Here is a 25,177-nt window from a genome sequence, read left to right as displayed (position 1 = left end):
TTTGAGTGAACTCTGGGAGTTGGTGATGGACAAGGAGGCCTGGCGTGCTGTGATTCATGGGGTCGCGGAGAGTCGGACACGACTGAGCGACTGAACTGATCTGAACTGAATTGGTGGTCCAGTGGTTAAGGATCCACCTGCCAATGCAAGGGACACAGCTTCCATCTCTGGCCCAGGAAGATCCCATACCCCACAGGGCAACTAAGCCTGCGCAGCATAGCTACTGAAGCCTGCACGCTCTGGAGCCCATGCTCCACAACAAGAGAAGCCTGTGGACCACGACTAGAGAGGAGCCCCCACCTGCCACAACCAGAGAAAGCCTGTGCACAGCAAGACCCAACACAGCCAAAAATAAAACAAATATTTTTTTAAGTCAATATATGGGAAGCCACAATAAACAAAAACAAATTTAAAAAAAAAGAGTCAATATACAGTCTTCCCTGGTGGCTCAGTGGTAAAGAATCAACCTGCCAATGCAGGAGACACAGGTTTGTTCCGTGATCCTGGAAGATCCCACATGCCTCGGAGCAACTAAGCCTGTGTGTGCACTGTGCTCAGTCATGTCCAACTCTTTGTGGCCGTATGGACTGTAGCTCACCAGGCTCCTCTGTCCATGGGATTTTCCAGGTGAAAATACTGGAGTGGGTTACCATTTCCTCCTCTGACGGATCTTCCTGAGCCAGGGATCGAACCCACGTCTCCTGCATTGGCAGGCAAATTCTTAACCACTGAACCACCAGGGAAGTCCAATTATGCCCGCATACCACAACTGTATGCAGGTCAGGAAGCAACTGTCAGAACTGTACATGAAACAACAGACTGGTTCCAAATAGGAAAAGGAGTACGTCAAGGCTGTATATTGTCACCCTGTTTATTTCACTTATATGCAGAGTACATCATGAGGAACACTGGGCTGGAAGAAGCACAAGCTGGAATCAAGATTGTTGAGAGAAATATCAATAGTCTCAGATATGCAGATGACACCACCCTTATGGCAGAAAGTGAAGAGGAACTAAAAAGCCTCTTGATAAAAGTGAAAGAGGAGAGTGAAAAGGTTGGCTTGAAGCTCAACATTCAGAAAACAAAGATCATGGCATCTGGTCCCATCACTTCATGGGAAATAGATGGAAAAACAGTGGAAACAGTGTCAGACTTTATTTTTTGGGGCTCCAAAATCACTGCAGATGCTGACTGCAGCCATGAAATTAAAAGACCCTTACTCCTTGGAAGGAAAGTTATGACCAACCTTGATAGTATATTAAAAAGCAGAGACATTACTTTGCCAACCAAGGTCCATCTAGTCAAGGCTATGGTTTTTCCAGTGGTCATGTATGGATGTGAGAATTGGACTGTGAATAAAGCTGATCACCAAAGAATTGATGCTTTTGAACTGTGGTGTTGGAGAAGACTCTTGAGAGTCCCTTGGACTGCAAGGAGATCCAACCAGTCCATTCTAGAGGAGATCAATCCTGGGTGTTCATTGGAAGGACTGATGCTAAAGCTGAAACTGCAATACTTTGGCCACCTCATGCGACGCGTTGACTCAATGGAAAAGACTCTGATGCTGGGAAAGGTTGGGGGCGGGAGGAGAAGGGGACGACGGAGAATGAGATGGCTGGATGGCATCACCGACTCTGTGGACATGAGTTTGAGTGAACTCCGGGAGTTGGTGATGGACAGGGAGGCCTGGCGTGCTGTGATTCATGGGGTCGCGGAGAGTCGGACACGACTGAGCGACTGAACTGAACTGAACCACAACTGCTGAGCCTGTGCTCTACACCCCGGGAGCCACAACTACTGAGCCTGCATACCCCCGAGCCTGTGCTTCTCAACCAGAGAAGCCATGGCCATAGAGCCCGTGCACCACAACTAGACAAAAGCCGGAGTAGCCACGAAGACCCAGCACAGCCAAAAACAAAATTTTTTTAAATAATAATTTAAATAGAGTCAATATAAACACTGAGGAGGCTTCCCTGGTGGCTCATTGGTAACGAATCTGCCTGCCAATGCAGGAGACACAGTTTCAATCCATGATAAGGGAAGAGCCCACATGCTGTGAGCAACTAAGCCCGTCAGCCACAACTACTGAGCCTGTGCACCCTAGAGCCTGTGCTCTGCAACAGAATCGACCGCAATGAGAAGCCCGTGCACCACAACCAGACAGTAGCCCCCAATCTCCACAACCAGAACAAAGCCCTTGTAGCAGTGAAGACCCAGTACAGCCAAAAATAAATAAAAATTCTAAATATATATATATGTAATACACACACACACGCACTGATTCCAAGTAAGGATTCCTACTGCTACATGTGCACGCTGTCATATGGGAAGAAGGAAGATTCCTAACAAAGGAGTCCCAATAAAACACCACCAGAAATTGCAGAAGTCCTAGAAGCATTCCAGCTTTCAAAGCAGCTTGCAGGGTCACCAAAGGGGCAACACCTCCTTACAAGGAGAGACACCCTGGCCAGCAAGGCCACCACGGCTGTACCCAGGCACAGCTGCAGTTCTCAGGCCTGACAGCACCTCCTTCCTGACAGTGCCACCCTGTACAGTGGAAGAACTAGAGTGGGCTGACTAAACATAAGGGGCTGAAAAGAGAGCCCTCAGGGTGGCTGACAAAAGAAAAAAGCTTCTCATTCCTGCATCAAGGAATGGAAAATAATTAAGCACTTTCACGAGTCCTCCCGTTTAGGGTGAGACTCCCTATCCAAACTGCTTACTTAGGTGTTCCTGGGCAAGGGACTGTCCCAAACTGTTAAAAATGTCACCAGGTCTTGTGAGCTTTGTGGCCGCCATACCCCAAGAAGCTACCGCGTACCTTCTCCCCTCACTCAGCCCATACAACATCGAGGAACCTCTGCAGGGGGAGACTGGCACATGGAGATGCTCCCATGCAGGGGATGGAAACACCTATCGGCATTCATAGAACACCTTCACAGGGTGGACAGAAGCTTTCCCTATTAGGACTGAAAAGGGAACAGATGTATCAGAATTTCTGCTTACAGAGAGAGCTGTGAGATCCCAAAGCTTACAGAATGATAACAGACCTCCTTTCACTGCCAAGGTGACCCAACAGGCTTCCTCAGCTCTAGGTATTCATGACTACCTCCACTCTTCCTGGAGGCCCCAATCCTTAGGCAAGGTGGAAAAAGCAAATCATGTCCTAAAAAGAAGGCATCCAAGAAAAAAAAAGAAGACACTTGCTAAGCTATGCCAAGAGACTTCAGAAATCTGAGTCTCCCTTCTGCCTGTAACCTTTCTATGGACGAGGATGGCCCTAAAGGGAATTTTAAAATTTAGCCCATTTGAAATGACCTACGGGAAGGCCTTTGTGAGTTCAGATCTCATTTGATGAGGAAAGCCACAAATTCATCTTGAGCCAAGTTCAAAGTGCCCTCCAAGAATATGGAAACAAAGTGCTGCCCACCCCACAGAGAAAGGTCAACATATACACTACTACATATAAAATAGACAGCCAATGGGAATTTTCTGCATGACTCAGGGAACTCAAACTGGGACTCTGTAACAACCTAGAGGGGTAGGAAGAGGTGGGAGGTGAAAGGGAGGTTCAAGAGGGAGGGAACATAAGTAAATCTTTGGCTTGTTCATGTTTATATATGGCAGAAATCAACACAATATTGTAAAGCAATTATCCCTCGATTAAAAATAAATAAATTTTTTAAAAAATTCTTTAAAGTAAAAAAAAGGGAAAGGTTGAGGTCTCCATCTACTCAGGGCACTCTGTCCTACTAAAAACCTGGAAGGAAGGGTCCCTGAGGACCAGATACAACCAAACTGGAAGGGACCATATCAAGTGTTCCAAAGTACCCCATCTGCTGTCAACCTATGGGGAATTACTACTTGGGTTCATCTGTCGAGAACAAAACCTGTATCTTGTAAGTCCCAACAGGAACCAGAAGAGACCTACTCCTGCGAGTCCGTGGAAGACTTCAGACATCTGTTCAAGAGAACAGGTAAGTCACTTCTTGTGGCTGTGGTGGGTTGGCCTAGTCATCCTTGTTTCTTGACAATCATGCTCTTATTCTGCCACTTTTCAGGAGCCACTCCCCCGGTAAACATCTTTACCTCTGCTAGGTCTGAAATTTAAAAATAGAGTAATATGATGCCAAAAGCCATAATATTCCTGGTAGGACTTCTGATGATGGTCATGGCTCGAGAGGAATGAGAAAATCATGCTTTAATAAACAAATATAAAATAGTCACCCGGGGAGAAAACCTAGTTAATTGTTGGGCCTACCATAAAAACCCTGGCTTACAACCATCATTATAGGTACAAACAGGTACATACAACAAGAGTTTTACCAATTCCATGAGTTTTCAACACATGGAAACCATGTCCCCACCAACCCCAACTAATACAAGTGTAACAGGCAATACCCCTGTCAGGCCCAATGCCTTGCCCACGTTTAACTCTTTTTTTAAAAATGACATAACTTTTTTGTTAATCATGGCTACTTTTTTTTTTGTGTGTGTGTGGCACCATATGTAGGAATCTTACTTTCCTGACCAGGGATAGAACCCATGCCCCTGCATTGGAAGCACTCAGTCTTAACCACTGGACCTCCAGGGAATTCCCAATCACGGCTACTTCTGTTACCCAGAAAAGCAGTCATCTTCCAGTTCAAGCTGGTGGAATAGAAGGACGTGCACTCATCTCCTGTGAGAGCACCGAAGTTGCAACTAGCTGTTGCAATTGACAGGAAGACACTGGAACCCACCAAAAAAATATACCCCATGTTCAAAGACAAAGAAGCCACCTCAAGATGGTAGGAGGGGCGCAATCACGATAAAATTAAATCCCACATCCGCCAGGTAGGTGACCCACTGACTGGAAAGCAATAATACCAAAGAAGTTCTCACACTGTTGTGAAGGTTCTGAACCCCACATCAGGCATCCTAGCCTGGGGAGCTAACAAAGGGACTGGGAGTCCCCAGGCAATCTGCCCTGGAGGGTCAGCGGGATTTGATTATAGGCCTTCCAGAGGACTGGGGAAAACAGACTCCAGTCTGGGAGGGCACAAACAAAATTTTGCATACACCGAGACCCAGAGGGGAGGAGAAGTGACCCCAAAGGAGACTGAACCAAAACTACCTGCCAGTGTTGGAGGGCCTCCTCTGGGTCAGCAGGGGCTCACCACAGGGTACGGGGGGGGGCACTGGAAGCTCCCCCTTGGCGTAAACCCTCTTGGAGTTCACCATTAACCCTACCATAGAGCCATAGACCCCAGGGCTGGGTAAGCTCAGGCCAAACAACTACCAGGGAGGGAGGGCAACCCCACCCATCAGCAAATAAATGGATTAAAGCTTTACTGAGCAAGCCCCTGCCCACCAAAGCAAGACCCAGTTTTTCCCATCACCAGTCCCTCCCATCAAGAAGCTTACGCAAGCCTCTTAGCCTTATTCATCAGAGGGCAGACAGAAGATGCAAGAAGAAGCACAGTCTCACAGCAGCTAAAACAAAAACCATATTACAGAAAGTTAATCATGATGAAAAGGCAGAAAGGTATGTCCCAGATGAAGGGACAAGACAAAAGTCAAGAAAAACAACTAAATGAAGTGGAGATAGGCAACATTCCAGAAAAGGAAATCAGAATAATGATAGTGAAGATGATCCAGGAACTCGAGAAAAGAATGGAGACAAAGATTGAGAAGATGCAAGAAAGGTTTACCAAAGACCTACAAGAACTAAACAACAAACAAACAGAGATAAATAATACACTAGAAGGAATCAACAGCAGAGTAACTGAAGCAGAACGGATAAATGACCTGGAGGACAGAATGGTGGAAATCACTGCCACAGAACAGACAATAGAAAAAAGAATGAAAAGAAACGAAGACAGCCTACGAGACCTATGAGACAACATTAAACACAGTGACAATCGCATTATAGGGGTCCCAGAAGGAGAAGAGAGAACGAAAGGACCTGAGAAAATATTTGAAAAGATAATATCTGAATACTTCCCTAATATGGGAAAGGAAATAGTCAAGCAAGTCCAGGAAGCACAGAGTCCCAGGAAGGATCAACCCAAGGAGGAACACACTGAGACACATAGTACTCCAACTGACAAAAATTAAAAACAGAGATAAAATATGAAAAGCAACAAGGGAAAAATGACAACATACAAGGGAACTCCCGTCAGGCTATCAGCTGACTTCTCAACAGAAACTCTACAAGCCAGAAGGGAATGGCTTGATATATTTAAAGTGATGAAAGGGAAGAACCTACAACCAAGAATACTCTACCCAGAAAGACGCTCCTTCAGATCTGATGGAGAAATCAAAAGCTTTCCAGACAAGCAAAAGTTAAGAGAATTCAGCACCATCAAACCACCTTTACAACAAAAATGCTAAAGGAACTTCTCTAGGCAGGGAACACAAGAGAAGGAAAAGATTTACAGAAAACAAATCCAAAACAACTAAGAAAATGGTAATAGGATCATACGTATGAATAATTACCTTAAATGTAAATAGATTACATGCACCAACCAAAAGACATGGACTGGCTGGATGAATGAAAACATGTGCATGTGTGCACTTCCACTTACCACACCACTCTGCTTGACCCCCCTCAAATTGCATGCAATTATTTTATATTGTTACATTAATCATAGTTCTGTTATGGCTCTAGATTATCTTTTATTTTTTGTCTGGCTATTGATTGTGAAAACTGATAAACATTTTCTACTATTGTGATTATGCAACTATTACTCACTTAATACCATTGTATCATGATTGGTTGACAGAAAAATAACAGAACTCTGTATCACCAAAAGCTAGGATCTAACAGAAAAACCTGTAATCACTGACTAAAATCCAGATGCGTATCAGAATTATCTTGAAATTTAAAAAAATAAAATGCCCAGGTATTGCTTGTTTTCTCCAGAGCTCCAGAGGTGTTTCTAATGAGCAGTCATGTTTAAAAACAACTGGAAAATAAAAAAAATAAAAACAACTGGAATATATGATAATCTCTTACTTTTATCTAGCTTTTTTCACTTTTCTATTTCATATTCAGTGCTTCCATTTAATTTAGTTTATGTTTTCCAATTTCTCCATCTCTTTTTTTTAATGTTCTTTCTCAAGTCTTTGTCAAGTGTAGCAGAAAAGCTTTTGTATATATAAATATGTATAATACATATATTTCAGAAAACTTATGGATTTTTGCCTAACTAAAAAAATTATGATATTGATTCTACTTGTTTGACTTAGTATGCATAAAAGGCTAGATTTATAATTAAAAAAGAGATTGCAATAAGCAACAAAGATTTACTGTATAGCATAGGGAACTATAGTCAACATCTTGTAATAACCTACAATGAAAAAGAATTTCAAATATAATATATGTGTATTTGCATAACTGAATCACCTTGCTGTGCACCTGAAACACAGTAAGTCAACTATACTTCAACAAAATTTATATCACACACACACACAAAAGGCAGTCATGCCTCCAGTGCCACTACACCTCTACTGGTTCTCTTGGCTATGGTGAGCCTCTTAAGAACAATCCCTGGGCACCAGATGGTAACATCGCCACAGTGTTTTGGAAGCCAGACCCAAATTGCATTCCCACAAATGCCTCCACTCTCTGTGCTGAGAATGAAGCCCTGACCCCAGGTGCATAGAAGATAGGGATGGAATGGACTAAACCTGGGGCTGGAAATTGTTAGGCTCTATGGAAGCCGTGGGTTAAAACCTTCTCACTACATCATCTCATCTAAGCCAAGGGCATGGAATACTCCCAGACTTAACTATCTTGCATATACTAATGGGCCCTTGTCTCTGCACTGTGTTCATAACTTTTCCCTTCCATAGATTTAGATGGCTGCTTCCTGGCTAAATTCTTCTATCCCCATTTTTTTTCTTGGCATGCGGCATGTGACACAGCTGAGCATGCAAGCATGCATGCGTGTGGAATCTTAGTTCCCCGATCAGGGATCAAACCTATGTCTCCTGCATTGCAAGTGCAGTGTCTTAACCATCAACTACCAACCAGGGAAGTTCCTATTCTCAGACCTCTGATTGCACCTTCAGGATATGTCTGGAGAGCAGCACTCCCCAGAGTAAGTGCCCAAAGACAAGGTACTCCAGGGTAATCCCACCCCTATACATGCTTATCCTTATAAAATGTGTGCAGAGGGGAGCCTGTACATTAGGACATTTGGTTCTATTCACTCTCACAATACATAATAATATTTAATATCATCCCAGGAGGGTTATTGGATTAATACTGGCAGCAGCAGCAGCAGGAAAGGAGACTGGAGAAGGCAATGGCAACCCACTCCAATACTCTTGCCTGGAGAATCCCATGGATGAAGGAGCCTGGTAGGCTGCAGTCCATGGGGTCGCTAAGAGTCGGACATGACTGAGCGACTTCTCTTTCTTTCACAGGACTGGCAGGTGGATTAGCAGCTGCTTGAGAGGCTATGCCTACCATGAGATAACCCTAGAAAACCTAACCTACACTTCAGGCAACCCAGCCCGGACCACTGGCAATGCCCTAAGTAGACTTTCAACTTCTTTCAACTCACTGGCCAATGTTGTTGTGGACAATAGATTAGCCTTGGATCACTTGCTGACCAAGGAGGGTGGCGTCCGTGTGGTCATAAAAGAAACCTACTGCACCTATATCAACAATTCAGGCCAGATTGAAATGGACATCAAAAAGATCTATGAGAGACTTTCCTGGTGGTCCAGTGGCTAAGACTTCGTGCTCCTAATGCAGGGGGACTGGGTTTGATCCCTGGTCAGGGAACTAGATCCCACATGCCACAACTAAGAGTTCACATGCCACAGCTAAGACCCAGTGCAGCCAAATAAATATTTTTTTAAAGGACTTATAACAAGTGCAGTTGGCTCCATAGCTCAGGGGTTAGAGCACTGGTCTTGTACACCAGGGGTCGCGAGTTCAAATCTCGCTGGGGCCTAGTTACCTTTGGACTTCCCTGGTGGCTCAGATGGTAAAGCATCTGTCTACAATATGGGAGACTTGGGTTCGATCCCTGGGTCGGGAAGATTCCCTGGAGAAGGAAATGGCAACCCACTCCAGTACTCTTGCCTAGAAAATCCCATGGACACAGGAGCCTGGTGCAGGCTACTGTCCATGGGGTCACAAAGAGTCGGACATGACTGAGCGACTTCACTTTCACTTATAACAAGTATCATGGTTACACCGCTACAACCAGGGATTGGACCCTTATGCCATCTGGTCCATCATCAAGAGCACACTCCCTAGCCTTACTTGGTTCCTTACTTGGACCCCAAGTAAAGACCATACCCCTCCCCCTCCTCTTTGGACCCAGCCTCTTTAACCTCCTGGGAAAGTTCATGTCGCCCAGGTTACAACAGTTCCACATCAAAATGATGGTTAGCAGAGGATTCCAGCCCATACCACCCTCTGACTTAAAATAAGAAGCTATCCTGCCTCTGGGACCCCTATACCAGACATCCAGACATTTTTACTACCTGACAGGCAGGGTCATTGCCCCTACTCAACCCTGAAACAGCTACAGAAAACAGATCATTGTCCTTCTACTTCCCTTAAGAATATGGGAGTAAGAGACTTCCCCGGTGGTCCAGTGGCTAAGACTCCCTGCTTCCAAGGCAGGAGGGCTGGGTTCAATCCCTGGTCAGGGAACTAGATCCCACGTGCCACAATTAAGATCTGGTGCAGCCAAAGAAATAAGTAAGTATTAAGAACACAGGAGGGAGGGAGGCTCAAAATGGAGGGGACTTATGTATACCTATGCAAGAGAGTCGGACGTGACTGAGCGACTTCACTTTCACGCATTGGAGAAGGAAATGGCAACCCACTCCAGCAGTGTTCTTGCCTGGAGAATCCCAGGGACAGGGGAGCCTGGTGGGCTGCCATCTGTGGGGTCGCACAGAGTCAGACACGACTGAAGCAACTTAGCAGCAGCAGCGGCAGCATGGTTGGTTCATATTAATGTTTGGCAGAAACCAAATAAATTATGCAAAGCAATTATCCTTCAATGAAAACAAATTTGAAATTGAAAAAAATATATATTCTGATGGGGAATGAGATAGGAGGGAACCACTAGATATTGAAGGGGCGAAGCTGTTGGTTGGGATGCGGTTAAGGTCAAATGGAACCAGCTGAAATCAAGCAGTCTTCGAGAATGGCCTGGTCATTGACCTTCAGCTCATTATACTTTCATTGTAATACTCAAAATCACTCCCCCTTATGCCATGATAGTTCCCAGATGGTTGCAAAAGGCCAAAAAATGGGCAGTGGCCCAATTCCTGGAAAATTCCCCCCTTCCTCGAAACAACAAGAATATTCCTCCCACTTGTTAGTATACAAAATTACTTGGCCCATAAACATCTACGACTCCCATCCCCCAGGGCTGCTCTCGCTCTCCTAGGGTCAGCATTCTGCCTATGGAGTAGTGCATTGTGCTAAATAAACTTACCTCTGCTTCTCTCTGGCTCCATCCTGAATTCTCTCCTGCGAAGAAGCAAGGACCTTCACTTGGTGGTGGTCTGTCCTAAGGACTCCTGCGGGTCCCAGGACGTGACACTTCCTTCTCCTACAACAGTGAGAGGCCTCTGCCCTGTCCGTGGAGTCTGATCAGGGCTGGGCGGGGATGGGCTCTTCACGCAGCGCTGGGTTACCACTCTCTGCTAAACTCCAAGGGTCTCTGGGAAGGCATGAGGCTGAGGCCCTCTCTAGGACAGGCTAGTGGGCACGTGGACAACACAGCCCACCGGGGACCCAAATAGGGTCCCCCTTAGAGTCCCCAACCTCAACACACCATTAGCGAGGGGACGCCTGGACACACCTGTCCAGGCCCTGGGAAGGTCAGGGCTGCACAGGCCCTCAGGGGCCATTTGGCCCTCCCCCGCCGCCAGGCCCTGAGGCCTGCAAACCTTCCAACAGGAGGCAAGTGGAACTTCTGGCTTGTGTGCTCTGTGTGAGTCCGAAAGCCAGAAACACAAGCTGCAGGGCAAGGAGTACGGCGTGGTGAACGGCCATGGATCCATCCACGCCATGGGCTGTACCTGGCAGTTTACTTGCTTCCTGGGAGCTCATAGGCCAGCCCAGAGAAGGAAGAGGAAACTGCCCGTGCGGGCTCTGTTCTAGGCACACGTCCTCTCATTTCAGCCGCCCAGGAAGGGATTCCACCCCCCACCCCCCATCTTGTGGGACATGAAACAGAGACTCTCAGGTAAGTCTTACGGTAAGGGGTTTCCTGCCTCCAGCCCTTCCACTCTTGTCACTGGGGGGTGTCCTCTTTGGTCCCATGGCTGGCCACCATCTGGAGTCCCACCAGGCCCCTGTATGCCTGGAGGTGGAATTCTGGGCATGGGAACAGAGTCTAGACCCGCTGAAGGATGGGGATCAGGGAGAGCTGACGAGGGCTGAAGTGAGGTGACCAGCTTCAGTCAGGAGAGGGACAGAGGGGCAGCGCCACCTGGGAAGAACAAGGGGCAGGACGTGCCTTTGGGTTAGGCTCGGGCTCTGCGGACAGCTGCTGAGAGAGGACAATGGCTGGACTCCTGGCCCGTTCTCAGTGGGCTCTGCGGGGGTGGGTGAGGTCCTGCCTCGTTGAGCTGAGGTGCACGCAACAGCTCGGAGCAGGGTGGGCCGGGTGGACATGCAGGGAGGATGGGTGGTGCCTCCTCTGGCCAGTGCAGGGCTCAGGCAGCCCCAGTCCTGGGCCAGTGTCCGGCAGCCTCTTGCTCTGCTCAGACAGCAGGCGACCTGAGAGAGGCGACAGGTTCAAATCCTGACACCAGCATCCCCCACCTGTGTGGTCTTGGGCGGGTGTCTACATGGACAGCAAGAGTACTCGGTGCCAGGGTGACTCCACGCCAGAGACTCGGACGAGAAAGGCCCATGTGGATGCCCTACGGTGGTTGGTAGTTGTGTTCCTGGTACCTGGTGGGCATGCCCAGGCCTGCACCTTCCCCTCCCCTTGCCATCACCTTGCCCCAGATGACAGAAGGGGAAAGCCTGGCTTGGTACCCTGACTGGCCCAAGACCACGGGAAGTCTGCACCAGAAGATATCTAGCTTCCTGCCCCTCGGTGTCCTGGGCCCGCAGGGAACACCAGGCAGGCACTGGGCTCAGGGCATAGATGAAGAACAGACCTGCCCCAGGGAGGCCTGCCCGTGAGTGTTCAGCCCTGTGCCCGCTTCACCCCATCCTCATTTCAGCCCTCCATCCTCGCACCCTCCCTGTCCTCGGGCACAACACCCACTCTGGGCACTGCCACCATCTCGGAAGCCTTCATTCACCCCCAGTCCACCAGGCCCAGGGCTGCTGCAGGGAGGCATGGGTGGGGACTTGGAGGCCAGTGGCTCCTTTATCCCATCCAGCTCAACTGCAGCCAGACCAGGCTGGGAGTACAGCTCAAGGGAGGCTGTAACCACCACGGGTAGGCCTGACCCCACACGGATGCCCAGAGGCAGCGTGGGTCTCTGGGGCAGGAGGAAGGGTACCGTGTCCCCAGTGTATCTGCTGCCACTGAGGGCAGGGCCCCTCAGAACCCCAAAGACGCGAGAGGAACGTGAAGCAAGTGACACACGGGCGGAGAGGGGGTGTCGGGATTCTGAGCAGGGCTAAGCCAAGACTCCTGGCCGCCTTGTGTCTGGACCAGGCCTGGAGCCCCAGCGGGGACTCTGTGCCCAAGACCCAGACCCAGCCTGCCTCCAGCCTTTGTCCCCAGCCAGGTGAGCAGAGAGGCCCAGGTGGAGAGAGAAGAAAGAGAGAGGGCAAGAGTGCCCTGGCAGGTTGCCGTGAACCGGTCTGTGTGGGCGCTCGATGCTAAGGTAGGGGAGATGTGGTCCTTGGGCTCTGCGTGGGTGCCCCCCAGCATGTGTGTACTGGGGTGCCCCATCTGCCCCCGTGTCACCCCAGGTTTTAGATCTGTGACACGTGTGTTACACAAATGGGATCCATCTGTACCAGCAGCGACAACCTCCCCCCAACCACAGTCTTAATCCACTTTCCGTGCCAGCTTCCACATCCACCTCGTTGGGGTCCTGCACATGGACTTGACTGTGGGTGTTTCAGGTCACCCAGTGCCCCACCCTCCCCATTAAGGATTCTTGCTAGGAGGACGCTCATGAGCAGAGGGACATACCTGGGGAGTGCGTTGAGGCCCCTCTGGGAGCGCTGTGCAAGTCTGCCCCTAGGATCATGGATGCCCTGTAGCTCTGGGCCTTGGCTCCTCACCTGTAAAACAAGGAGCAACACGCACACCTCATAGGGTCAGGAGAATAAAAGGCATGGGGGACTGCCCGTAAGGCCAAGCTCCGCGTTGTCTGAGCACAGCAAGAGCTGTGTTTCTTGGGTTTCTTTTGGGTTGCTAAAATTGTCATGTGCCTGTTCTGTCCCCCGACAGGCTAAGTCAGCTCAGTGTGGGGTCCCGCTGCTGGCAATGTGCCCCCCGCCACAAACCACCAAGGAGGGGACTTCCTAGGATGGGGGTTTTTCTGGGGGAGGCTGCCCAGGCCTGCTCTGCACTGGTTCAGAGGCAGCCAGGTGCTTATCTCCTGAGGATTGGAGGTCTGTGTGCATCTCCCCCTGGGTTGATGTGAGGTGACCCAGTGTCCGAGGGTAAAAACCCTTCCACACCTGAGGTCCCAATGCCCCCAAGCAAACCCAGGTCAGGCTCCTCTGGGTGTGGGGGCTCCCAGGGGGCTGCGGTGGTGGGGCTGACACAGCTGTCCTCCTGTCCCTCCACAACAAAGCCCCCAGGGGCTCCTTTCTGCACCAGTGTTCATGCTCACTGGCTCCTCCCCCGGCCCTGGAGCCCTTCTCTGCACAATGCAGACCCCTCTCCCTGCCCAGCACGGCCCAGGCTAAAGAGTACCCAGAACCCCCAAAGCTGGTCATAGGCAAAAAAGGCTCTCAAAAGCACTCCCAGGCCCCTAGGCCTGCCAGATGAATTCCAAGGCTCCCAGATTGCCCCCCTCACCCCTAACTACCTTTCCAATACTTTCGCTGAAAGTATTCTGCAAATACTTTCCAGAAAAGCCTCTGGCTGGTTCTGGGTCAAATTTACTGCCCTGGACATTAGGGCAGAGAGAGGAGACCCAGGATTCATCTCCCAGACCAGTCCCTGGTCCCGGCAACACCGTGAACACATCAACCCTTAGTGACACCGAAGGGGAGGCCCACAGGGCTGACGTGTCCACGGTGGGGCAAAGACCAGTGGGCTTCCAGCCCAGGAGAGGGGTCTCCTCACTCCTTCATCCTCCCCCTCCTCCCTCTACAGTCCAAGAATTGGGTTCGTCTCTACACTCCCAAAGGTGATACTGTCTTTTCGGCTGGAACCACCATGAAGAGCCAATAAGCAGTGCGCAGAGGTGTCCCTGGTAGGGAGATACCGAGACCAGTGTGCCCAGGCCCAAGAGAGGGCCTCACCAGCTCCAGGGACTCACAGAGGGGAAATGTCATTATTTCTGCTCATCAGTTTGCTCATTTTAGACTTAATAATTTGTTCAGAAATGTATATTGAGTCCCACTGAGCGCCACTACCTGCAGTGCGGGAGACCCAGGTTCAATCCCAGGGTTGGGAAGATCCCCTGGAGAAGGAAGTGGCAACCCACTCCAGTATTCTTGCCTGGAGAATCCCATGGACAGAGGAGCCTGACAGGCTACAGTCCACGGGGTCGCAAAGAGTCCCACATGACTGAGCGACTAACACACGTGAGTGCCAAGGTAGGGAGGTCAGGTAAGCAGAGCAGCCTGGGGGTCTCTGACAGTTTGGGGATACCAGTTTTTAGCTGGCCAGAGGGACCCAGAGTGTTCCTCCACCTAGTGGGTTTGTTCTGGTCTCTGCCAGGCACCCAGAGCCCCTCTGGGCAGACAGTGCTCTGGACACAGTTCTGAGAACCCTGCATTCCAACCCTCCCTGGTCCACTTCCTAGCGGTTCTGCCTTTGGGCTGGTGCCCTCTCCTCTCTGGGCACTGCCTGCCTCTGGAAGAGGAGGACAAGGTAACGCCTGGTCCCCAAGGTAGAGAGGACAGGACAGAGGCCATGCAGGCAGCTCCTGGGACATGGCAAGTGCCCAGTGACCCAGCACCCCGTGGATTTCCCCTCCCACCCTGTGCAGGAAGCTGAAGGCAGGTCAGCACCCCGTGCTCGCTCCCCTTGACAAGACCAGCCCAAAGTCCACTCCTCCAGGCCTCGATTTCCCCAGCTGTGAAGGAGCAAGACAGAATTACAGGGGCCCTGCCATGACACAGAACGCAAACGGGAAATGCCCATTTCACTCCATGCCCAATGAAGCCCAGCTCCTTGCCCCCGGAGGGCATCAGGTTTTCCCATGAGGTAAGACATCCAGATGCCTGCCTGGCCAGCAGGCACAGGGGCGGGGTCTGGGTGGCAGGGGGTGGGGTGGGGACAGAGCCCTTCCGCACCCTGTGCCCTCTGAGTGACCCTAGATTATCTCCTCCAGACAGCTCCTTCCGCCAGCTCTGCCCTCTGGCTACTGCTTATCTCCCTGATAAATGGCCCCACTGTCCTGCCAGAGGAAGAGCTGTCTGTGTCCTTCAGAGTCCTCCCAGCTCCGGCAGGGCCCCATCGGTGAGGACCTGGGGCTCGGCACGTCAGCATGGTGGCCGGAGAGAGAGCCCAGGCCACTGACCCAAGTCCTGCCAGGTGGGCTGGGGGCTCCGGCCCCAAGGAGGCGGCTGTCTTGCTGCCAGCTATCTTTCTGGTGGGACTCTGGTCTGAAGCATGAGAAAGGCCAGGTCTTGGTGAGTTTGAAAAGGCAAGGCCCTGTTCTCACAAGGCACTCACCATCCTCTCCCAGGGCCCCCAGCCCCTGCATGCCCCCCACCTGACACGCGCATAGCAGCGGAACACCCCAGCCATGACCTGGAGGCAGACACGGGCTGCTTTGATCTGCACATGACCCTAATGTGACCGGCGGCAGATGCTGGCTAGGGGCTGGATCCTGCGTACAGGCCGTGAAGCAGGGCAGACATGAGCAGGGACGTGTCTGCCGGGTCCTCTGGGACCTCCCAGCTAGAACAGCTGCCTGAACACTGGTCCTGGGGAGGGGCGGAGGTGACTGGCCCAGGCCCCCAGCAGAACGACCAGAGTCTCCAGGGCCCTGCAGGACAGGGTCAGGTTGCGCCCCTTTGCTGGCAGAGATGGGCTCAGAGAGCACACATGGAGGAAATGTCTTCCCTTCCCTTTGGTCCACGGCCGAACGTGGGTCCGTTGATCCCGCGTTTCCTCTGGCTTCAGCCTGACGCAGATACAAGCAAAGGCAGGCTGTCTGTCCACGGCCAGATCCGCAGTGCTCAGCCAGCCCTTGGCACGTAGCTGGCTCTGAAGAAATGTCTGTTGATGAATGAGTCTTGGCTCCACACACATCTTTGATACTCTAGGTTCTGGCATCCGAACATAATGTTTCATTGAAAAAAAATTCTGCACTTATTTGGTGCTGAGGTGGCTCCCAACACACAGCCAGGGTCACTGCTGTTGCTGTTCACTTCAGAGCCGCCCTGAACCAGCTGCTGCCAATGACTCTGGGGACCGGGCGTGGGGGTGGTTACCTTTTAGGGTCCAGGGTAATCATCTTTGCAACATCCTCAGCTCGTGGGTATGAATGAGAATGCATTTCAATCTTACTAGCTGACGTCTGTGCCTGAGCTTAAATTTCTTTTAATAGAAACACAGTGGTTTTTACATTTACTCATCATTCAACATATATTGACTAAGCACGTGCTCTGGGCTCGTGTGGGGTGAGACCGTGGGATCCAGCGGTGGCCATGAGAAACCCGGCCACTCTGGGTCCTGGGGGCCACTGTCAGTGGAACTAGGACACGATTAATTACAGGGTCCATGAGCGCTCTGAGGAGCAGTGTAGGGGGCTACAGGGACAGGCGCCAGGGGGCTGTCGTGATCTGGAGGCTGGGAAAGCTACCCAGAGAGGAAGCTGGGAAGCCAACTCTGAAGAGTGAGTAGGCGTCAGCAAGTGGAAAAGAAGAGGACGTTTTCCAGACAGAACAACCTGGGCAAAGGCCAGATGGCCAGAGAGGCCATTAAACCCTGAGTGCTCACTGCAGCCGAGTTCCCAGGGAGGCTGGACCAGAGAACACAGCCCATCTGGGGGCCAGCAAAGGGGAGGCATGGCAGGTCAAGCAGAACGAGCAGGAGGCCACAGGTGACTTTGAGAGGTCCCTTTCTGCTGCTGGAAGTTGGTAAGGTAGGATTTCACAAACACGAAGTCTGGAGCCAATCTCACTGATATGGCCGGGGAGGCAGGTTTTCTTATTGCTCTCTGTCATCTCCTCCTGCTTGTCCAGACCACTGGCTCTTGCAGGCAGGGGCCAGTCGGTGTCTAATTCATTTCTGAGGGCCCAGCAGCCATCACAGGGCCAGACATACAGCAGGGGGTAAACAGAAGCCTCCTGAGTGAGGGCGCGCACCAACCTGGCGCCCCACCCGTCTGCCCAGCACAGCCCGTGGAACTGTCTGCCAGGCCCTGACTCTACCCACTGGCTCGTGTCCTTGGCCGAGCAGGGCCGGGCCCTGCAGGACGTGCTGGACAGCAGGTCGCACATCCAGGAAGCGGGCTCCGTGCCTTTCCTCACGCTCCCACGCTGGCCGCCAGCCGGGGAAGCTCCAGTCCGGAAGCCTTCCCAGCATCAGGCTCAGAACTGCAGGCACCACACTGGAGCCAGATCAGACCCAGCCTCGGCAGGCTGCAGAGGCCCAGGGTCCTGCCTGCTGAGACCACTCGGGGCCCTAGCGTCATCTCTCATAGCCGAGGTGGAGACAAGAGGTAGCGGGTTGGGTAGAGGTCAGAATGCAGGGAACCTTGGGCGGGACTGGAAGGGAGCAGCACAGCCCACTCAGGGATAACTGCCCACCAGGTAGCAGTGGGCCAGTTCAGCACAGGCAGACAGGAAGCAGTGAGCGCTCTGTTCCAGGCTGTATGCAAGCAAGACCAGAAGTTGGAGGAACCCCCAGGGCCTCTCTCCGCCCTGCTGAAAGAACCCCTCACCAAGCATCCTCTCTCCAAGGAACCCCAAAAGCCACCACTCCTGCTCCCAGGGGACCACCACTGTGGCTGTGCGGCCTTGGCACCTGCCCTCGCTTGCCTCCTCTGTGACACAGGTGTGGGCGAGCTCAGGAGGTGTTTTCCTTCCATTCTCTGCTCTCAGCACCACACAAGGATTGCATTTATGCTCGACATCCATAATGATTTTCTTCTAAAACAAAAACATGAAAAGTTCCAAACCAATCAGTGAAAGCATAGGAAGGCACCTTAATTTCAGGACACAAAGAGATACCATCAGGCTCCCATGTTTTCCTTGTGGTAAAACAGATTGCTTCTTCAAAGGCCCTAGGCTGTCTGGAAGATCAGGGAGGCCAATGTGGGAGGTCCCAGGACCCCCTCCTCTGCCCCCATATCCCTTTATACCTATACCGGAGCCCCCAGGGTGGGGCTGTGGGTCCAGCTCTGCTTCTGCCCACTTGTGCACACACGCGCACACACACACACACACACACAATCCTCTTCTACACCCAGGATCACAGGCCTTCTCTCCCCTTGTACTTCTGATGAAATCCAATCCCCAAACAAGACTGACAAGGCCCCTGGATCTGAACAAACCAGTGCCTCCACCCACTTCACACCCTTCCTTCACTCTCTGCTCCTGGTCTTTGCACTTGATGTTCTTTCCTTCCAGAACTCTTTTCCCCTGGCTAAGGACATATGCATCCTTTGGGACTCAGCTTATATACCCCTTCCTCCAGGAAGCTCTCCCTGACTTCATCAAGGGTTCCCAGGGCCACTTGGGAACAGCCCCTGCCACAGGCCTGTTTATTCTGACATGTACTTCCTGGTCACATGTCTGTCACTTCCATTGCCACTCAGTGTCTCAGAGCTCGGCACAAGGCCTGGCACAGAGAAAGTGTCCAGAAAGTGTTTGATGAATGAATGACTGATCCCCCAAGTGCCCTCAGAATAACAAACTGGCCTTAACTAGATGTTCTGGTTCTAAGCTTGTTGTCAAACCCCAGGAGGACACAGCCTCACCCTGAGCCTTGATGTAGGTCTGAGACTGGGACTTCCTGCACCCTGGGGTGGGAGGGTGTGTGCACCCAGAATTTTTTCCTAACGTGGTCCTGTTATTTAGGGATGGGCCAACCGAGAGCCCTCTGAGCAGGAAGCAGGAAGGAGAGCTGGCCCTCTGTTCTCCTATCCAATCCCCAATTTGGAGGACATGCAGCCTGTAATTTGGAAGGCTAATTCGGTCCAGGGTTGGAAGGGAGCGCTCTGTGTGTTCAATGATGCCACACCCTCCCAGGGGAGGAAGCGTCCTCTCCTCTGCTCTCAGGCACAGATCACACTGCTCCAGTGGACCCCAAGGCCTGGGCGGAGCCCCCAGAGCACTGGGTAGTCAGCCCTCAGCCAGAGGGGAAGGAGAGAGGGAGAACCCTGGGGTCCAGTCCCCTTGGCCACTGACTGCCCAGACAGGGGTTACCTTTGTCAGCGGGCCTCAGACATGAAAAAGAACACAGTGAAGGGTCAGCAAGGACCAGGGTCCTACAGTGCCCCGGACAGCCATTCTGGAGAAACAGTGGGGAGATGGGGACTGTGAGGACCTGGCTCAGAAGTCACATTCCACAGTGACTCCTCACTCCTGCCGCTGTCTGAGCCATCGCAGAGTCACTCAACATCCCTCCAGCGTGGTGGGCCAGCATGCCGTTTCCAGCCGCTGGACACCGTTCACCGCGTCTCCTGGGAAGCCCTCTCTGACCACCAGGCTGGATCAAGAGCCACTTCTGGACTCCCACTGTGCTTCCCACTTCACGGCACTGGGTGTTCTGCCTTAGAGGCACCTCCCCCATCAGAATGTGGGCTCGGTTAGAAAGGGCTCAGAATATGGGCCTGGTTGTGGTCACCTTGGCGACCCAGAGCGCTGCCCAGGGTCTGATTCGGCAGAGAGGGTATGACAGGACAGGCAGAGAGGCTGCTCCACTGACTGCTGTGTGGCCTTGGGCCAGGAGCGGCACTTCTCTGGGCCCCGGTTTGCCTGTCTGTGGACCATACACACGGCAGGATTTTAGTACTCAACACCTGAGTGAATGAAGGAAAAGCTGGTCTAGACGCAAATCAAAGCCTCAACAGTTTCTCTCCTCACTCAGGCCGCAAGGTTCTCTGTCCAGGTACGTGCCAGCAGGGACTGGCACTGGCCTTGGGATGATGTTGAGAGAAGGCCCGGGGGATGGTCACGGCCGGCAGGACCTGCAGGGGAGCTGACAAGCTGGAACCCTGATGGTGATGGGAGACAGAGCCTTGGGGGAGGGCATAAAGACTTCCGGGTGACAGGTGAAGTCCCCATCCCCAAACACACCTGGTGTCTGAGGACCCCAGCCTGCCTGGGGGCAGCACCCTGGCCCCAACTCACCCACACCCCAGCAACTTCCCCCAAAAGTTCTGCTCGGCTCTAACCGTCTGTCACTGGGGCTGGTGATTCACACGCTCCGCTCCTCTTTCCTCTTCCTGACTAATTATAACTCCTGCGTGTTTTTCCCCCTGGAAAAAAATGTCTTCTTAAAAAATGTATCCCCAAGACAGCAGTAATTAACTTAGTGAGTGCCAGTGTGAATTTCAGACAGACCCTGAGGACGGGAAGGTCCCAGGTGTGGGGAGAGGTCTTCTGTCCAACAGCGGAAGGGACGTGGGTGGGACGTGGGTGAACGTGGGGCGCTTCAGGCAGCAGCAGCTCAGCCTATCTCCCGCCCCACCTATCGTGACTCGGGACCCTGGGGGATTACAGTCATAGAAGCAGCCATGGGGACTCTGTGGAGCACCTCTGCATGCCGGGGACAGCGCCCAGTGCCCACCGAGCACACAGACGCTCCCTCCCCTGACACCTGCTCAAGTCAGCCCTACTGGCCCCAGGAGACACAAGACAAGACCCCGCCCAGAGTCCTGAACCATCAGCGGTGGGGTGAATTGTGAGGCCTGTGGCGCTGGGAGTTGCGTGTGGTAGGGACCATGGCCAGTGGCCCGAGCAGAGGGAGGCCAAGGGCCATGAGTCCCTAAGGGACAGGCAAGCTTAGGCCCCTCTGGTCTGTCTCCCCCCTCACCCACCTTCTCGGAATCACAGTGGTTCCCCTGGAACTTTGGCCAGAGTTGAGACCACAAGTGTTGTCTGAGCACTTGGTGGGGCCCGCTGAGCAGACGGCAGAGCAGACGTCTGAGCAGGTGCCCCAGCCCGGTGGGGAGAGGAGACACTGCCAGGACTGCGTCCTAGAGCGACAGTGACAGAAAGGCTGGGACATCTGAGACCGCGTCTGGGAGCCAGACAGAGGCAGGGGCAGAGACGGAGGCTAAAGCAAGAGAGATATGTCAGGTCTGAGTTGCAGCCCAGAGGATGAAGATAAACCCAGGGAGAAGAGACAGGGACCCAGGGCAGGGGGCTGAGCCCCCGACTGAGCAGCAGAGACAGCTGAGGTAGGAGAGCACCCCAGATCCAGTATGGCCAAGGGGCTGGTTCAGTCAGAAAACCAGAGGCCTGGGGGTCTAGGAAAGAGCTGGGAGAGAAGGAGCGTTGAAAGTGAGAGAAGAGAGGTGGAGGCCCAAAGCTTCACGCTGTCAGGCTCTGTGGGTGGGGGTCCTAAAGACATGGGGTGGCCCTGGACACTGCAGGCCTGGCATGGGAGTGGGTGCATGGAGCCTCCTTGTCTCTTATCAATCCAGGAAGACTGCCTGGAGAGGTGGCTTCAGAGGGGCAGAGCATGTGGGCATCAGGAAAGCAAAGATGCCTGGATCCAATAGGCAGAGGTGCCCATCCTGGGAGGATTCCCCTGGTTCAGACTCTCTGAGGTAGCCCGCCTCCCATCTCCACCAGCACAGAGGCGAAGAGCCTCCCCAGAGGCTGAGGAAAATACAGGCAAGGTTGGCTTCTCCTTTTCTCCTGGGGAAGTGAAACCCTGGGGCTCTCTGTGTGGTCAGCCTGAGCACAGAGGCTGCCTGCCTTGTCCTGCAGAGCCGTTCACCTCCCAGACAGGACTGGGAGGCAGGCAGATTCAGAGCTGCCCCCTGAGCCCAGGATATGGCAGCCTTCCCTGGTGTCAAGCTGGGACAAGCTCCCACACCTTATTCTCCACCAGCCTTTAGGAAATACATCCCCTCTACCAGCCCCCACAGGGGATCTGTCCCCCTCCTCAGATTTCTCAGGCAGGGCCAGGTTTCTCTCAGCTTAGGACAGGGCTGTGCTTCCTCTCCCAGACTCTCAGGACAGGGCCCATCTCTCCCCTCAGACCCTCCAGGCTAAAGGAGGACCCTGCCCCCAGGCCCCTGGCGTCACTCTTGTCTTCACACCCCAGGAGGTGTTGACAGCCTCGCTAACCACAGGCAGACTGCCCCTGGCTCCAGCCATCACCTCCCCCAACTCCTCTGGACACCTGATGCGACCGCTGCCTGCCCTGGGTCAGGGCCCAGTGCCCAGGACGCGTGAGCCAGGCAGCTGTCAGGATTTCCGGCTCAGGGGGCCTCCAGGGCTGACACCTCTCAGCCACTTTCTCATCTGGACTCTCCCGGCCAAGTCTCTGCTCTTCCGGGGTCGGCTCTGGATCTTGGAGCATCTGTCATGGGAAGGGAGGGGGACGTAGCAGGGAGCAGGTGGCCCCAGGTGGCCTTGAGCCCAGAAGACTAGCACAGGCTCCCAGATGTGCCCTTGAGCCCCAGGAAGGAGGGAAGAAGTGGCCGATGATCCCTGGGAGCGGGGTTCACCAATGTAGGACAAAGCTGCCCGTGCAGGCCCTTTTCTTTGGCCACCAGGGTAGGCTGGGGACACTATGGTGATCAGGGGATTTTGATGGAAATATCTGTTTCATGGATCCCTGAGACAAACAAAGAAATCTCCTTTTGTAGTGACATTAACAGGGGGCAACATGACTCCAACAGGGGTTTGGAGTTCTGACAAACTTGGTCTGTCCAGTTCGGTCTCTGAGGAGATGACCAAGCCTCAATTTCCTCATCTATAAAATGGTACCGCCATTTACTTACTGCTGAGATAATGCTGCGAATAATCTAGATTTCACACTTGAAGCTGAAGCATTGAAAGGCTCTGCTTTCAGTGCCCGGATCCCACTGGAGGCTCCCAACTCCCTGCTCCCCAGAGTCCCCTTTCTCTTCCAGGCCTTTCCTGGCAGAAGGAGACAGGCAGCCAGCCCTCAAGCTCCAGCCCCTCTGCAGCCTGTGCAGACCGAGCTGAGGTCAGAGGGGAGGGAGAAGGCCCAGGCGAGGGCAAGGAGCCAGGAAGGCCAGGGGCTGGTCCCCTCCTGGGTGGGACCACTGGCAAGCCCCCTGTGCCCACCCTCGGGGACTGGACTGTCCGCGTGCCTTCCTGCTCCAGCCTGGAATCCTCAGGCCACCCAAGGGCTTAGTCGCCCTCTGCACCCCCACCCTGGCTCCGGCCCCCTTCCAGGCCAGCCTGACCTCTGGCCCCAGCTCCTCTGACGAGCAGAGAGGGAGGACACGGGGCCCACCCCCATCGCAGACCGTTTTTAGCCCCCAAGGAACTCGGCGTCCTCCCAGCAAGGGTGCGTGGGTCCCAGCTGGGTATTAATAGCTCAGCCGGGGGAGGTGACCGGGACTTTCACAGCCAAAGCCTGGAGGCCTCGCATCCTGGGCGGGCAGGGCCGCCCTCTTGTTGTCCACTTGTCCTCCACTGGCTCCCCACCACTCCTGTCTCCTAGGGGTTCTCTCACCTCCCTCCAGCCCCCGACCCACACGCATGCTTGGTGCCCTCACCTTGTTGAACCTCCCTGTGCTACCCGGTAGGGAAGGGGTGACCTCTGAGGTCAGGGGTGGGTGAGTGGCCGAGGCTGGTTCGTGACCAGGCACCGTGGGAGATGAGAACAGAGCAGCCTGTGATAAGGCTTCCTCCCTGGCACCCTCTCCTCTGCCCGCTGGCCTCTCATTCCTGCTTGCCTCCTCCACCCCAGCTCCCTCACCGGCTGCTCTGTGGGCTTGGCCCCACATCTCCAGCCATGCTGGGCCCAGAACGGAGAAGAGGCAGGAAAACCCAGCTGACAGAATGGAGGCCGGAACAGTGCTGCCTGCACGCGGCTCAGGGGCAGCCTGGGAGTGACAGGGCCCGCCTGGGAGTGACAGGGCCCTGGGGCGTGACTAGGGATGCAGGGCCTTGACGCAGTTCCTCTCAAAACCCCTACTCGGTGCCATGGAAGCACCTCATGTACCCGCCTTGACCACTGCCCCTTAGCTTATCTACCCCTACTCCAGGGCCTACAGTCCTGAGGGTAGAAATCAGCAACACCGATACAGCGTGATCAACACGGAGGCAGGGGCATGATCCTCCACGTTTCAGAGGTCGGCAACCACGGCTCCCATCCTGAAGGCAGGGGGCTGGGACTGGGGCCAGCCCCCCAGCCTTGCTCTAGTGGCTTTGCAATCAACATCCTGTCTTATTTATCACAGGGATCCCTATGTCGCCATCCCACCACCGGTCACTTCCAGGACTGAGTTAGGACAGCTTCTGAGTCTTTGCAGTCCTCTTTCTCAGCTAGCTGTGGCCTTCAGCACTGGACTGATTCTGACCTCTAACCTCTGACCCTACCTCAGCCTGAGGCCTGACCTTGACCCCAGACTGAGCTTAGCTCTCCATCCTCCTGAAGTTCTGAATCACAGCTCTTACCCTCTGACCCCTGACTCCAAGCCAAGTCTGGACCTCTGGCCGCTGGACAAGACTGATGCCCGACCCTTTGACCTCAGCTCCTGTTTAAGTATCAGCCCTGAGGCCCAGGTTGACACCGGGCCACCACCTGCTGGTTCCCACCCCAGGCTGAGCCCCAAAGCCAGCTCCGGTCCCTGCTTGCCTTCCTGAGCCTCAGTCCTGGACTCACCCTGGCTCCCAGCTTCTCAGCCTGGAGGAGGCCCTGCACGCTCCTCACACTCACTCAGCCACCCCCACGCCGAGTTTTGAAGCTAGCTGACACAAGGAGCACATCACACTGGGCGATTTATGACTTGGACTAGCAGAGGCTGGAAACATATGCTATTTCTGGGCTGGAGCTTGTTGTTTGGACCACGGAGAAGCAGAACCCACGGCAGAGGGAAGGGAAACAGACGGGCAGATGGGCCCTAGTGCACACAGACACCACGTGGGGCGCAGGGGCCCTGG

At 53.2% G+C, this 25,177-nt stretch overlaps 2 long non-coding RNA genes and 1 other non-coding gene across 4 annotated transcripts in view; 2 read left to right on the top strand and 1 right to left on the bottom strand.

Annotated features, from left to right (window-relative positions):
- Positions 1-8,417: 8,417 nt before the first annotated feature.
- The window catches only part of LOC129547895 (uncharacterized), a 31,274-nt gene continuing 14,514 nt past the window's right edge, over positions 8,418-25,177 (bottom strand). Inside the window, exons 4-5 of the long non-coding RNA XR_008684158.2 lie at positions 13,134-13,225; positions 8,418-10,492 (exon numbers count right to left, since the gene is read on the bottom strand). This is a non-coding gene — a long non-coding RNA (uncharacterized LOC129547895). The remainder of the gene's footprint in view (positions 10,493-13,133; positions 13,226-25,177) is intronic.
- Positions 8,879-8,951, top strand: TRNAT-UGU (transfer RNA threonine (anticodon UGU)). The gene has a single exon. It is a non-coding gene; the product is annotated as a tRNA-Thr (tRNA).
- LOC129547896 (uncharacterized) lies at positions 10,982-16,533 on the top strand. Of its 2 annotated transcripts, none has more exons than XR_008684160.2 (3): positions 10,982-11,213; positions 15,112-15,329; positions 15,457-16,533. It is a non-coding gene; the product is annotated as an uncharacterized LOC129547896 (long non-coding RNA). The 2 variants fall into 2 exon arrangements; XR_016036249.1 differs by lacking the exon at positions 10,982-11,213 and adding an exon at positions 11,720-12,819.

Source organism: Moschus berezovskii, chromosome 24, assembly GCF_049115385.1.
Source record: "Moschus berezovskii isolate FMDL1 chromosome 24, NW_MosBer_1.0, whole genome shotgun sequence".
NCBI lineage: Eukaryota > Metazoa > Chordata > Mammalia > Artiodactyla > Moschidae > Moschus > Moschus berezovskii.
The sequence above is the reverse complement of the archived record's forward strand: the minus strand, read 5'-3'. Positions and strand labels throughout refer to the sequence as shown.